This window comes from Desmodus rotundus, chromosome 2 (assembly GCF_022682495.2).
Source record: "Desmodus rotundus isolate HL8 chromosome 2, HLdesRot8A.1, whole genome shotgun sequence".
NCBI lineage: Eukaryota > Metazoa > Chordata > Mammalia > Chiroptera > Phyllostomidae > Desmodus > Desmodus rotundus.
In genome coordinates, this window is record NC_071388.1 from 54,948,852 (window position 1) to 54,961,850 (window position 12,999).

The window sequence follows — 12,999 nt, forward strand, 5'->3', positions numbered from 1 at the left end:
CTGGCGGCGGGCATTTCGAACCTAGCAGGTGGGCGTGGGGGAAGGAACCTCCAGAGACAGAAAGGGGGAATCCTTTCTGTAATAATTTATCGTGAACCACCCCCTGCCTTGCTCTGTAACACTAGGACACCCTTTTTGTTGTTGTTGTCCACATTCCCTAGGTAGATCTGAATTGTGAAACCCTGTACCTAACAAAATTATGTCAGTTGTACTAAATTCAGCCAGATTCAAAGTAAGAGGAGCAAGCCAGGGTAGTAACAAGAGCCAGAGTGCATACAGTATTCCAAAGATGACCCTAACAGATGTTGTATGACTAGTTGCACTGATTTGGGTAGAGCTGTCTAGGCCATGAGTCACTCTAAAAGGTTAGCAGAAGTTTGTGGCTTCTGCACTTAGTCTTCCAAACACATTTTACAGACGTTTCAAGCTATGACACATTTTACCGAAATTCCAAGCTATGACATATTTGTCGGTGTTAGAAAAGGTCAAGAAATAGAGTCAGGAGAACCAGATGATGTGATCCAAGTGCCTTTATTCGATGCTGCGCTTGCGGACGGGCTGGTGGTCCGGCTGAGTTGGGATCCACTGCAGACCCCGGGGGGGAGGCAAGAGTGGGGTTTTTAAAAGAAAAATTCATGGGTTTTGTTGGGGGATAGGAGAAGGGTTAGTCTCTTGTTCTTCTGGGTGGGTGCCTCAGGGTTCCAAGTTGTGAGCCGGGACAATGGGTTAGGTAAAGGGCCGGGCTGTTCCCAGGGTCTGACCACCGGCCATTGCGGCTGGCTCCAGCTGTCTATTCTGTGCGGTAAGAGTTTCCGATTAAGCCGTAGGCTAACAATTGAGTTGGGATAACTGAGTCATGCGCAGTCCAGCAGGTTGGAAAACTGGCCTGACGGGGTCATGAGCAGTCCCAAGGGCTGGGAAACTAGCCTGACCCTTTCAGTTGGCAAAGGTGACACCAGTTCGACATTATGATTAACCCAAATATAGTACTGTCAACGTAAGAAATGTCTAAACCTGTAACAATATTTATGAGTTTACCTGAGCCAAACGGACAAAAAATGCTGGGAAGAAAAAAGTGGATTGAGGAAATGCTCCAGAAAATGAAAATTTTCAACTTTGTTTATACATTACAGTCAAAATGAAACCAGAAAAGACCAGCATTCGTGCTGCCTGTCACATATCGAGCCCCATAAGCGGAGACAAGCACTGAATCTTTATGGGTGCTTTATTCAGGTGGCCGATGATCCAGCGAGTTCATACCCTAATGGACCCTCTTACTTTTTCTTTCAGACCAGCCTTTTTATAACAGAGAACAAAGTGCAGTGAGGGGTTTTGAAATTCAGGGAAAATTAGATTAAAAAACTGCAGTGTTCTCGCCCTGGGCAGTTAGCTGTCCCCCTCTGGGCAGGTGGGCGTCTCTTTCCCCAGAACACAAGGGCTCCAGCTGTGCCCCAGGAGGTCGGCTGTCTCTCCCGGAAGTGGTGGGCCCTTATCCGCAGTCCCTGAAACAATAGCTTTAACATATTCATTACCTACTAAGCTTATTAACTATTTACCTTAAACTAAAATTTTCCAATTCTTGAGTCCCCTATCAAAAAGAGGAGGTATAAAGGCCTTACATGAAAGCCATTGGTGGTAGATTAGGGAGGTGGGAGAAAGCAAAGTGGAAGAAACCTCTGGGATTGGATAGAAAGGTAAAATGATAGACACACACTTCTTTTACATAGTTGGGTATAGGGTAGTTAACAGCAACAATGAACACAATAACAATGAGGGGATTTGTGTTCTCTGCTCTGGTGCTGTGGTTGTGCAGAGTCTGAAAAAAGGAAGTTACCTTGACATTCCAAAGGTATGTTATCATAGATGCAAAAAGACAGTAGATGACAGGCTCAATTAAGGTAAAGATTGACTTTTGTCAGGAAAGTTTCTAGCCTAGGAGATGACTACCCTAAGCACCATAAACTGCTTTTAGTTAAAAAACTTTAATTTCACACAATCCTGTAAGGTTGTAACCATGGAAACTGGGGCTCAGCCACTTGGTGCCTTGAATCTACACAATTCAGCAATTTGTGTTGAAGGAAACAGATTTTTGTTAACAGGGTCCCAAACTTAGGGGTCTGAGAGCACTCCTGCCCAGAGTCTTCCTCTTCCACAAGACCAAGCACTTCCCTTGCTCCCCAAAAGACTACAAGCCAAAGCCATGCCCAGAAGTTCCCCGTGTCTTTACCTGTCCATCAGCCAGTCACGCAAACAGATCTCCGTCCTCTCTGGGATGTGCACTTTTGTGTTTCGGAGTCCCCATCCTCTCACAGCAGCTCCCTTCTGGGGTGCACTGTTCTCAGTCTCCATGTAGCAGTTCAGGAAACCATGTGCCTTGTTACACTATCCCAGAAGCAAGAGGGTGACTTCTGTGTACATCCTTCAGGAAAGCGGAAGTCTGCCCCTCTGCATTCCCAGTGACATTTCAGCTCCAAGAGTCTCTCATGACTCTGGGTGGCCAGGCAGGTCCCCACATCTCTCTCCATCAGCTCTGTCATCATCTTTTTCAGGCACACCTCTGGGCAGACTTCCAGGCAGGCAGAAATCATGAAGACTGACCTTCAGGCTGAAACGGGAAAAGCCAGTGTTCATGCCACCTGTCACCTACCAGACCTAATAAGCAGAGACAGGGGTTAAATCTTTATGGGCGCTTTATTCAAATGGCCGGCGACCTGAGAAGACGGCAGTTTTGTACCCTAACAGACCATCTTAAATTCCATTGTAAACTGACCATTTTTATAAGGAGATGAAAAGTGTAGGTAAGGAGATTGGAATTCAGGGGGAAAGTTAATTAGATAAAAAGCTGCAGCATTCTTTCATCTGTGTCCTGGGCAGTGGGTGTCTCACACTGGAACACAGTGGCTCAGATACCATCTTGACTGCTTGAGTCCTCCTGAGACATAAGGTGGAACTGCTTATGGTCTCCTGGAGTCAAGGGAGGTCACACCTTCAGTTCCTGAAACAATAGCTTTTTATATACATTGATTACTAAGCTTATCAGCTATTACCTGAAACTAAAACTTTTCCAACATTTGAGTCCCCCATCAAGATCTGCCACTCCAATTTTAAATGCTTAGCTCAGAACTTCCTGTGTGATCTCACATCCAGCTCTTCCTATGGTGTGTTAGTGTCCACCACTTTTGTCAGCTCCCCAGTATCTTTGACCCCCTCTTGGCTGCCATCAGTAGTCAGGGCAAGAGTTCCCAAAAATGCATGGGCGTCTGGGGAGGGCATCCACCCTCACACAGCTCACGTAGGTGCTGTATGAGCTTCTGTATGAGCTTCTGTCCCCATGCCCTACCCCCCAGGGCTGTGTCACAGGTCACTGCAACTGTGTGTTCTCACAGTCACACAATTCTGAGGAACCTTACACAGGTTCTGAGATCTTCCTTTCAGGAAGTCATGGGCTGTTAACCTGCCTTTGTTATGTAATGTACCTTAAAGCTATACTCATCACTCTGTGGGCATTTCCCTCCTCACCCCTCTCCTACCTCCCTGCAGGATTTGAGGGGATGGTGGGCCACCCCTCCCCCCGCCCTCAGGTGACCCATGCTTTGCACCCCATTACAAGGTTACTTTAGGTCCCTGAGTTTGTAAGGTCACCACACAGGATTCCCTTGAGCTCGTTATCCTTAGTTGTGGTCCACTTTTGTCCACAATCTCAAAAAAATTTTTTTTTGTTCAACAATAGATTCTAATGGTTTTTTAAAAATATATTTATTTATTTATTTATTTATTAGAGAGAGGAAAAGACAGGAAGAAAAACATCAATTTGAGCAAGAAACATCAATTGGCTCCACCTTGTACATGACCCAGCAAAACCAAACCTGCAAGATACACATGTGCCATGACCTGGAATCAAACCAGTAACCCTTTGTTCTGTGGGGACAAGGCCCAACTAACTGAGCAAAACCAGTCATGAGAGCAGATTCTTATGAAGATTCTAATGATTTGTTATGCTTCTCTGCCCTTATGGTTCCTCATTCCCCTGCTTTTCAGATCTATTCAACTCCTTTTTCTGGAATCATCTCTGCCAAGAGGCAGATTTGCCCTAAACCTGAGAATGTTTAAGGGTCACTTCCTGTCATTTGCAACAGACTTTGTGAATGTTGCGAGTGGTTGGGAGTTGTATAATAACTGAAGTTGGACATTAAGCCAGATTGTAATGAAGAAAAATTACTGGAAAAATAACAAAAGAACAACAAAAAGAAAAGAAGAAAGAGAAAGAGAGAAAGAGAGAGAGAGAGAAAGAAAGAAAGAAAGAAAGAAAGAAAGAAAGAAAGAAAGAAAGAAAGAAAGAAAGAAAGAAAGAAAAAGAGAAAGAAAGAAAAAGAGAAAGGAAGGAAGGAAGGAAGGGGGGAGGGAAAGCAGGAGGGAGGGAGGGAGGAGGGAAGAAAGGAAGAAAGGAAGGAAGAGTAATAGACACAGACAACTGTATGTGTCCATAGGGGAAGAGGAGGTGGGGGAAGACAGAAGAGGGCATAGAGGGGATAAATGATGATGAAAGGAGACTTAAGTTGGGTTGGTGAACATAAAATACAATATAGAGATGATATATTATAGAATGGTACACCTGAAACCTATTTAATTTTATTAACCAATGTAATGTCAATAACTTCAAAAAAATAAAAGAAAAAAAGAACAGGGAGGATAAAATAATAGAAAAATCTAAAGGTTTGGCCTGAGAGAAATGGATAGTATTCAGATACATGCCATAAAAAGTACTACTGTTATTTTTAATTCATCATTTCCAAAACCTGGAGAGTAAATTCTGTGACAGACACTGAAGGAATTATTTTCCAATATAATTGAAAGGAAGGAGAACTTACTTTAAAGGGTGTGCCAATAGAGAAGAGCATGGCAGTGCCAACACACCAGGCCACGCCCAGTCTGCCTGCTGCACCCAGAATTATAAGTGTTGTCTCCTTTAAAGTATTTTTCATTACAGGTTTCCAAAAGGGATGGTTTGCATCAGATATAATTTTCTGTACTATAGACACATCACAATGCACGGAGCCACTTCATACTTTTTGAAACTAGCCATAATGATCATGCGGTGCATTTGCTGACTGCTTTCAAGGCTCTTTGTATCCTGCGAGAATGTTCAGTGAATTCCCTGTAGGCATTGGGTTTTGCAGAGCTCTCTGACGTCATAACACCACTCTGGTATTGAAGGTAGCCATTTGGTGACTGCCTTCTAATTTCTTTAACTTCAATCATAGTGTTTTTCTTAATTACTGCTCTAATGTTGCTTTGTTAATGTGTGGCCCTCTTGTTTTTTTTCCAATTAAAATGATTCTTAAAAATCAAAATTAGAGATAATTAATGCCAATTTTAATCCAAAGTAAAAACACTATTTATGTGCAAAGGATTGTTAGTATTTAAAAAATGTTTTAGGTATAGACTATCAAAGGCAAATAATCACTTAAAGAACAAGTTTTTAAGCAGGAATTGTTTTTTTCCCTTAAAACTTAAAAAATCTCTCATTACGAGAAATCTCAAATCAACTACTCTTGTCATTCATTATAAGACCCTGTAGAGAATTTTATAAAACTTTATTTAAACCAAAAGGAAGATACACCTTGAAGTAAATTTCAATACACTGAAACACACATTCTGGAAAGAAAAAACAGTTTTGCAGTTTCTTTTATGTATTTGAAATTAAGGAGGAAAAATAAGAAAGATTACATGGAAGTGAGAGAAAGCAAGGAGGGACTGGATTACAGGATAGTTAAAAAGAGTACCTGTGCTCTTGAGGGTGGTTACAGTTTATTTTTAAGGCTTCTTAACCTGAATACACAAAAACAATGGACAGGTCTTGCTTAAGGCAAAGATAAACCTTTTACTAAAGAAGTTATATGGCAGGGTGTGACTGCACACCTTGACCTGTCCAGTTAGAAATTTATGATGAGATCATCCAGTGAGGTTACTTTCCATAGAACTCCTTTTTTCCTTCACACTCGACTGTGTCCCTTTGGATTCTTCTATTTTTTTTTTTATAATTATGGTTTAATGCCTAAATCAAAATAAACATTACTAGTATCCACATAGCAAAATTGCCCCAAATCAATCACAAAAGTAGAAAATCCCTTTTTCTCTTTATACCACCCATGGTTTATGGTTTCCTTAAAGTGGGTGCACAATTGTTCATTCACTCGGTCAACAAATAATGAGCTGAACTCAGCCTCTCATAACAACACCAGCTGGTACACTGACACAGATGGGTTCCTAGAACACTCACCTAGTGGGGGATGCCTGTGCTACAAGAAGCCTGACTTCCAGAAGATAATTCCACTGGGGGGGTATCCCCTCCTCATATTTGATAACATGTAAGATTTGTGCATCTACCGTATCTATGTAACTATACCTCAATAAAATTTAAGCTTGATCTAAAGGAATACAGTTATCTGGAGAGAAATTTTAAAGAAGTTTTTATAGATAGCATGTACTTGTTTATCTGACAATAGAAACATATTTCTATTGGTTCCAACTAAACTGTGCATGTTTCCCCTTGAAGAAATAGTTTGCTAAAGGTGTTTTAAAGATGTGGCTTAAAGGGCCCAAATGAAAACATCTTCTATTAAAACCATTTTGATGCTTTATTAAATAACAAATTTATTTTAAATAACAAATTTATTAATTGATTTGTAAACCTTTGGGCACTGTGCATACCCTGAGTCCTGGGGATAGAGTGTACTGAACTAGACAGACACAGTCCCGGTCCTCCTGGAACAGAAGGAGCTACAAGCATGCTGGTTGTCTTGAAGGGGAGCACAAGGTGGCTCGAGGCGGTTGAGTGGAGGGCTCAGCTAACAGGGAAGGTTCTGATGAGAAATTGTTTAAACAAATACCTGAAGGGTGAGTAGGGTTTCACTAGATGAAGGAGGTGGGAATGAGGTATTCTGGGGCTGTGAAGGTCACAAGCAGGAGAGCAACACAAATTGCTCACCAGTAGTGAGCGAGGGGCGTGTGAGGGGAGATGGAGCTAGAGAGGAAGAGTGACGTGGGAGGGGGGAGGTCATCCTGGCAGAGGGGACCACAAAGAGCACTAAAGGCTGAAGGGAAGATTTGGCCTTTGGTTTTTGGTCACCATCAAGGCAAGCCAAGTCCATATTGGACCTTCTTTAAAAAAAATTTTTTTTTTCAAATTTTTATTCCAGAGAGAGAGGAAAATAAAGAGAGAGACAGACGTGTGCAACAAACATTGATCAGTTGCCTCCCATAGGGGCCACCACCCAGGACCAAACCAGCAATCTATGCGTGTGCCCTGACCTGAAATCGAACCTGTGACCTTTTGGTTTCCAGGACAGCACTCCAACCAATTGAGTCACAACAGCCAGGGCAATATTGTACCTTCTTGTCAATTGTTGCTGAGACTTTCACATGTCCATCTTTGTGGCTTTTTGCCGCACCATTTGAAAAAAGTTTTAGTCTCGTGACAACGTGAAGAGGTTGTCATTGAACATGAGACATAGGTTTCACATTTCCCTGAATCTTCACAAGGATCTGCTAACGCAGTTTGGCATCTGGATGGTGTTACTGTGCAGTTCAGCGATAAAACATTTGGACTCTTCGAAGGATGTAGCTAATTGTAAAAGAAGGATGATCCCATAATGAGGTGCAAGGTCATCTTTTGTCCTCAAGATCTTCTGCTTCTCTAGTGAATTCTCAGCAGAAATTTTCTTCTCCCCCTTGCCAGGGCTCTGACACAAGGCAGGGCCAGAGTTACATCAAGGTTTTCCACCTGCCTTGCAGCCTGAACCCTCACTCCCAACCATCTTCCCCCAGGAAAACATTTCTGGTCATTCTGAAGTATGAATTAAGTTCAGACAGCATTTTTTAATACTTTTATAGAATCACTTGAGAGATAGATAAATTGTCTTGGGTTGTGACAGACAGAAGAGCCCACCTATTTTTAAAGTTATACCAATGCAATTCTTTTTCAGGGAACTTTGGATGCTAGTTCTAGGAAGAGGTTTTTTTTTTTAATCTAGTGTGAGTTTTCAACCTTACAAATGGTATAACTCTTGGTCTATCTTTTAAAGCCACAAACTAAATTTTAAACCATTGCATTGATTTAACCTATAGTGGACATGCAAGATGGACAGTGACTTTTCTAAAAGAGGAAAAAACCCTTTAATTTGTTGTTCAGTTTAATAAGATGTCTATCTGTGAGATATTATTATTTTGTAAGAACCGTTTTTTCATTGTTTACTTTTTACATGAGCTAAGGATAAAATGAATGAACTATATTCAATAACAACAAAAATTTTAAGTTCTTCTAGGGCAAGTTTCAGGAGTTCAAAAGTTCATCTTTGATTGTTTGCCAATATAAGACTGCACACTCCTGGGAACCTTTCCTGCCTATTTCTTTAATGGTTAATAGAGATCTTTACTTCTTTGCTTAAGATCCAACTCAAAATCTTTTTTTTAAGATTTTATTTATTAGTATATTTAGAGAGAGGATAAGGGAGGGAGAAAGAGGGGGAGAGAAACATCAGTGTGTGATTGCCTCTCACGTGCCATTACTGCAGACCTGGCCCATAACCCAGGCATGTGCCCTGACTGGGAATCGAACCAGTGACCCTTGCATTCCCAGGCCTGTGCTCAATCTACTGAGCCACACCAGCTAGGACTTCAACTCAAAATTTTAATCTCAAAGAATTCTTTGTTTTCTACTTAATAAGAAAGAGGAGGCCATGAGTACAAAGGTTTGAAGAAACTTCCCTTCTTACTCCCATGGCTTGAGCTGTAGATGTACCTGCACTCGCTGCCATCACAGATCCTCCCAGGCAGGCCTCCCCACCTGTGCTCCGGGTCAAGTCACTTCAACCTGCTCACATACTGAACCCAATGGTCATCTCTCCTACACCTTCAACGCCTCTCTCGCTTTGCACTTTCTTAAAACAGCTTGTATACACTACACATTCTATTATAATAAAATTAAAACACCTACTTCTTTGGGCCTACAAATCCATCCTCCCAATTTCTGGGCCAGAGAATCTTAAACTTCAGAACACTTTACATCCTTAAAAATTATTAAAGATCCTGCTGTATACTGAATGTTTGCCCCCCCATCCCAAATTCATTTGTCCATATGCCCAAGCCCCAACCCCCAATGTGATGGTATTTGGGGATGGAGCCTCTGATAGGTAATTAGGTTACATGAGTTCAGGGGGGTGGAACCTTCATGATGAGTGAGTGCTTTGTAAAGCAGACCTCTCTGATCTTCTGTCAAATGAAGATACAACAAAAAGACAGCCATCTGCAAAATGGGAAGAGGCCCTCACCAAACACTGAACCTGTCAGTGCCTTGATCTTGGACTTCCCAGCCTTGAAAACTGAGAGAAATAAATATTGACTGTTTAAGCCACCTAGTCTAAGATATTTTGTTATAGCAGCATGAGCTGTCTAAAACAAACCCAAAGATATTTTGTTTATGTGGGTAATATTCATTGACATTTGTCATATTTAAAATTTTAAGCAGACTTTTTATTAATATTTATTTATTATTTTGACTTATTATTATCATTTTTTAATCCTCACCTGAGGATATGTTTCTATTGCTTTTAGAGAGAGAGGAAGGGAGCGAGAGAGAGGCAAAGAAAGAGAGAGAAACATCGATGTAAAACAGAAACATTGATTGATTGCCTTACACATGCGCCTCCACCAGGGATTGAACCTGCAACCTTTTTGTGTATGGGATGATGCTACGACCAACTGAGTCATCCAGACAAGCCTATTTGTTTATTATAAAGTACCAGGGGAAAACGCAGTACATTTTAACATAAATCATGTATTTTGTGAAAAATAACAATATTTCCCATAACAAAAAATCTAGTAAAAATGACATTTTTAAAATATTTGGCTTAATAAAAAAACTGATGGATTCTCATGTCTTCTTATGTATACTTTCAGTTGTAATGTTTTTGCTTTTCAGCTAAAATACATGAAGAATATCTAGTCTTATACAAATATCTCATCCAAAAAACAGGATTATTGTAATAACCATTTCAGATAATTGTGAATATTCTTCTCTGATGCCACACCAAAATTTGAAAAGTACTAGCTTCTGAAAGGTTAGTTGGAAAGTAAAATCTGAAATTGTGTCAATGAACATTTGATACTCTGTCAAATTAAAAACCCATTGGTGTAATTTGCACTTTGAATGTATCTTACCCATATATGATGTAGCAGTGTGGTTTGTTAGTGTAGTGGCTTATTGAGTTATACAGATATTCCTAATCTACAGTGGAAAAATCTACCACACACTCATGAGATAATGAGTGAAAAAGTCCAATAGCAAACCACCCTTACTATGAAAATAGTTTTGACGATTTCTAGGTAATAGGATAGAGTGGCGACGAGAGTAGAATCTGGTGTCAGACTTCCAGGTGTGACTATCAGCTCCACCGCCTTGGGAAGAATCTACTCATCGGTTTATTATGGCAGTAATAAAAAAAACCTTCATCACTGGTACTGCTGTTACATTAAAATGACACAATAGATGCCATATACTGGCACAGAGTAAATAATGCAGAATGATAATTCTTTTTATATTTCCTTTAGCTCCTTCTGTTCCCTGTGATTTTAATTTCTATTCATGCTCTTTACTTTTATTTTGCCTCCTCTTCTGATCTCTGACCTCTGGGGTATATGGGGCCTTGGGTCAAGCCTGAAGAAAATTTTCAGAGCGTACGATCTTCAGCTAAGTCCAAATTGGAGGACCAGAAGACAGGCTAGCGCATGCTTTTTAAAAAGTAAGAAGATTTCTAGAATTTGGAAAACAAAGAAAATGAGTCCTTAAATCCCAAGGATCCAAAAGTTTCACAGATGAAGGATAAAATTTATTAAGGATATTTTCTTACTAAGGATAAGACATGTTTCATTAAAAGGAGTCTATTCTGAAGGCCTCCTTGGGCATGTCTGTAAGAGGAAGCAGAGTTTTTCCTAAGTTGCTGAGACTCTTGGGAAAGCATTTTGTCAAACTGAGGAGAATGATTGTTTTTGGCCCCCTGGCCATAGAAAAATAGTTGATTTCAGCCCTTTGTCAGAAGTCTGACTCAAGTTGTGTTTAAGTTCCCAGTTTTGTTGCTACCGCTGTGTAACAAATTACCCCCAGATTTGGCAGTGCAATTTACAAAAACCATTTCATTAAGCTCACAGACTGTGCCATCAGAACTTCAGACAGAGCACAATATGATCTGCTTCTCCACATCTGGGGCCTCAGCTGGGAAGATTGGAAGGCTGGGGAAACCCTACAGAGTTGAAATTATCTAGAGGCTGATTTACTCTTTGTTGGGTTAAGCACCTGCACATGGTCTTTCCATGAGGCCGAGGCTACCTCACAACATGACAGCCTCAAGGTTGCTGGTGGCTTAGGGCTCCCCATGTGAATATTCCAGAAAACAAGCTAGAAACAGCATTGCCTTTCATGGCCCAGATCCATAAGTCACGTAGTATCACTGCCGCCGTACTGAGTTGGTTGAAACAGCCTGTCAAAACACTGCCTATATTCAAGGGGAGAGGACGCAGACTCTACCACTTAAAAAGAATTTTTAGGTCATGTTTTAAAACCACCTGAGTTCCAGACAAGGAAGCTATTCTCTGGAGCTTAATGTAAAGAAGAGTCTAACCCTGAGAACTTGGACCCAGGAATTCAGAATAAACAGGAAGGGCAACCAAGGATTTAGAACACAGTGAGTTGTAAGGTGATTTGGACAGGTAGGGACTTGGCTAGATAGGGCTTCAGAAGGCTCAAGGGTTCTGTAGTAGCAGACCTGGGCGTGAAGAGGATGAATGAGAAAGCTTGGCAAGAAAATTGGGAAAATAAAGTAAAAGTAAGCAAAATAAAATCACTCATAATCCAACCACTTGGAAATAACCAGTTTACATTTTGATGTTTCTTTCAGTGTTGTGTCTACATGTATGTGAGTGAGAATGTTTACATGTGAGTGTGTGTGCCTATGTGTGTGGGAGCACACATGTGAAGCAACATTGCAATCACAACATATAATTAGTTTTATGTCCTGTCTTTCAACCCAAGAATTGGTGTGCTCCTCATAGGCACCTTGCTCTGAGCAGATTTATATTTCAGCTTTATTCACGTCTGTCAATTCAGCTAAGTTAGTCTTGATAGAGTTTCCTTGTGCTTAAGTCTCTGTGCCCGTGCCACTCCCCTGCTGCTGAGTGTTGTCATCGTTGTTGTTGTTGAAGTGTTTAGCAATTTGAAGAAGCTTTTCCAACCTAGAAGTGAGCAAAGGCACTAATTACTTCTCCAGAAACATAAGGGCTAAGGTTCAATACAAAGACGTTTCTGCCCTATAAACCAGACCCTGCCATCATCTATTAATGTGCCATTCCTGGTACAACAGCAAAGACAAGAAAAGTGGCTACTCACAAACATCATTCCTCCCTTCCAGCAATTACTGGTGCGGCCCCAGGTTGACCATTTGACCACCTGAGGTCTCCTTGGAACAAATGTCCAAAACAATTTAGTAAACTCCTAAACTAAGCTACCTCCTCAATAGGTAGCTTCATCTACCAAGAACCAGTTTTTCTGAGAGAGAAGAGTCCAACTAACATCTCCCAGGCTGCTTTGCCTACTTCTGAGACATCAGTCGGATTCCTAACCTCACCACCAGATAGGGCCAAGGCAGAAAAGCTTTCTGCAGAACAAATTGTGAGGAGAAATTATTTCCAGATTTGTATCCCAGGAAAAAAGCAGAGACAGAAGTAAATATATCTTGCCAAAAGACTTAGAAGAATCTAAGAACATGGAGTAAAGCTGAATATATATATATAAATATATATAATGTGCTGCATGTTTATTTATTTAAAAATTGTTTTTTTATTGATTTTAGAGAGAGGAAGGTAGAGAGAAAGAAACATGGATTTGTCATTCCACTTATTTACGCATTCATTGATTGCTTCTTGCATGGTGTATGGAACCTACAACCT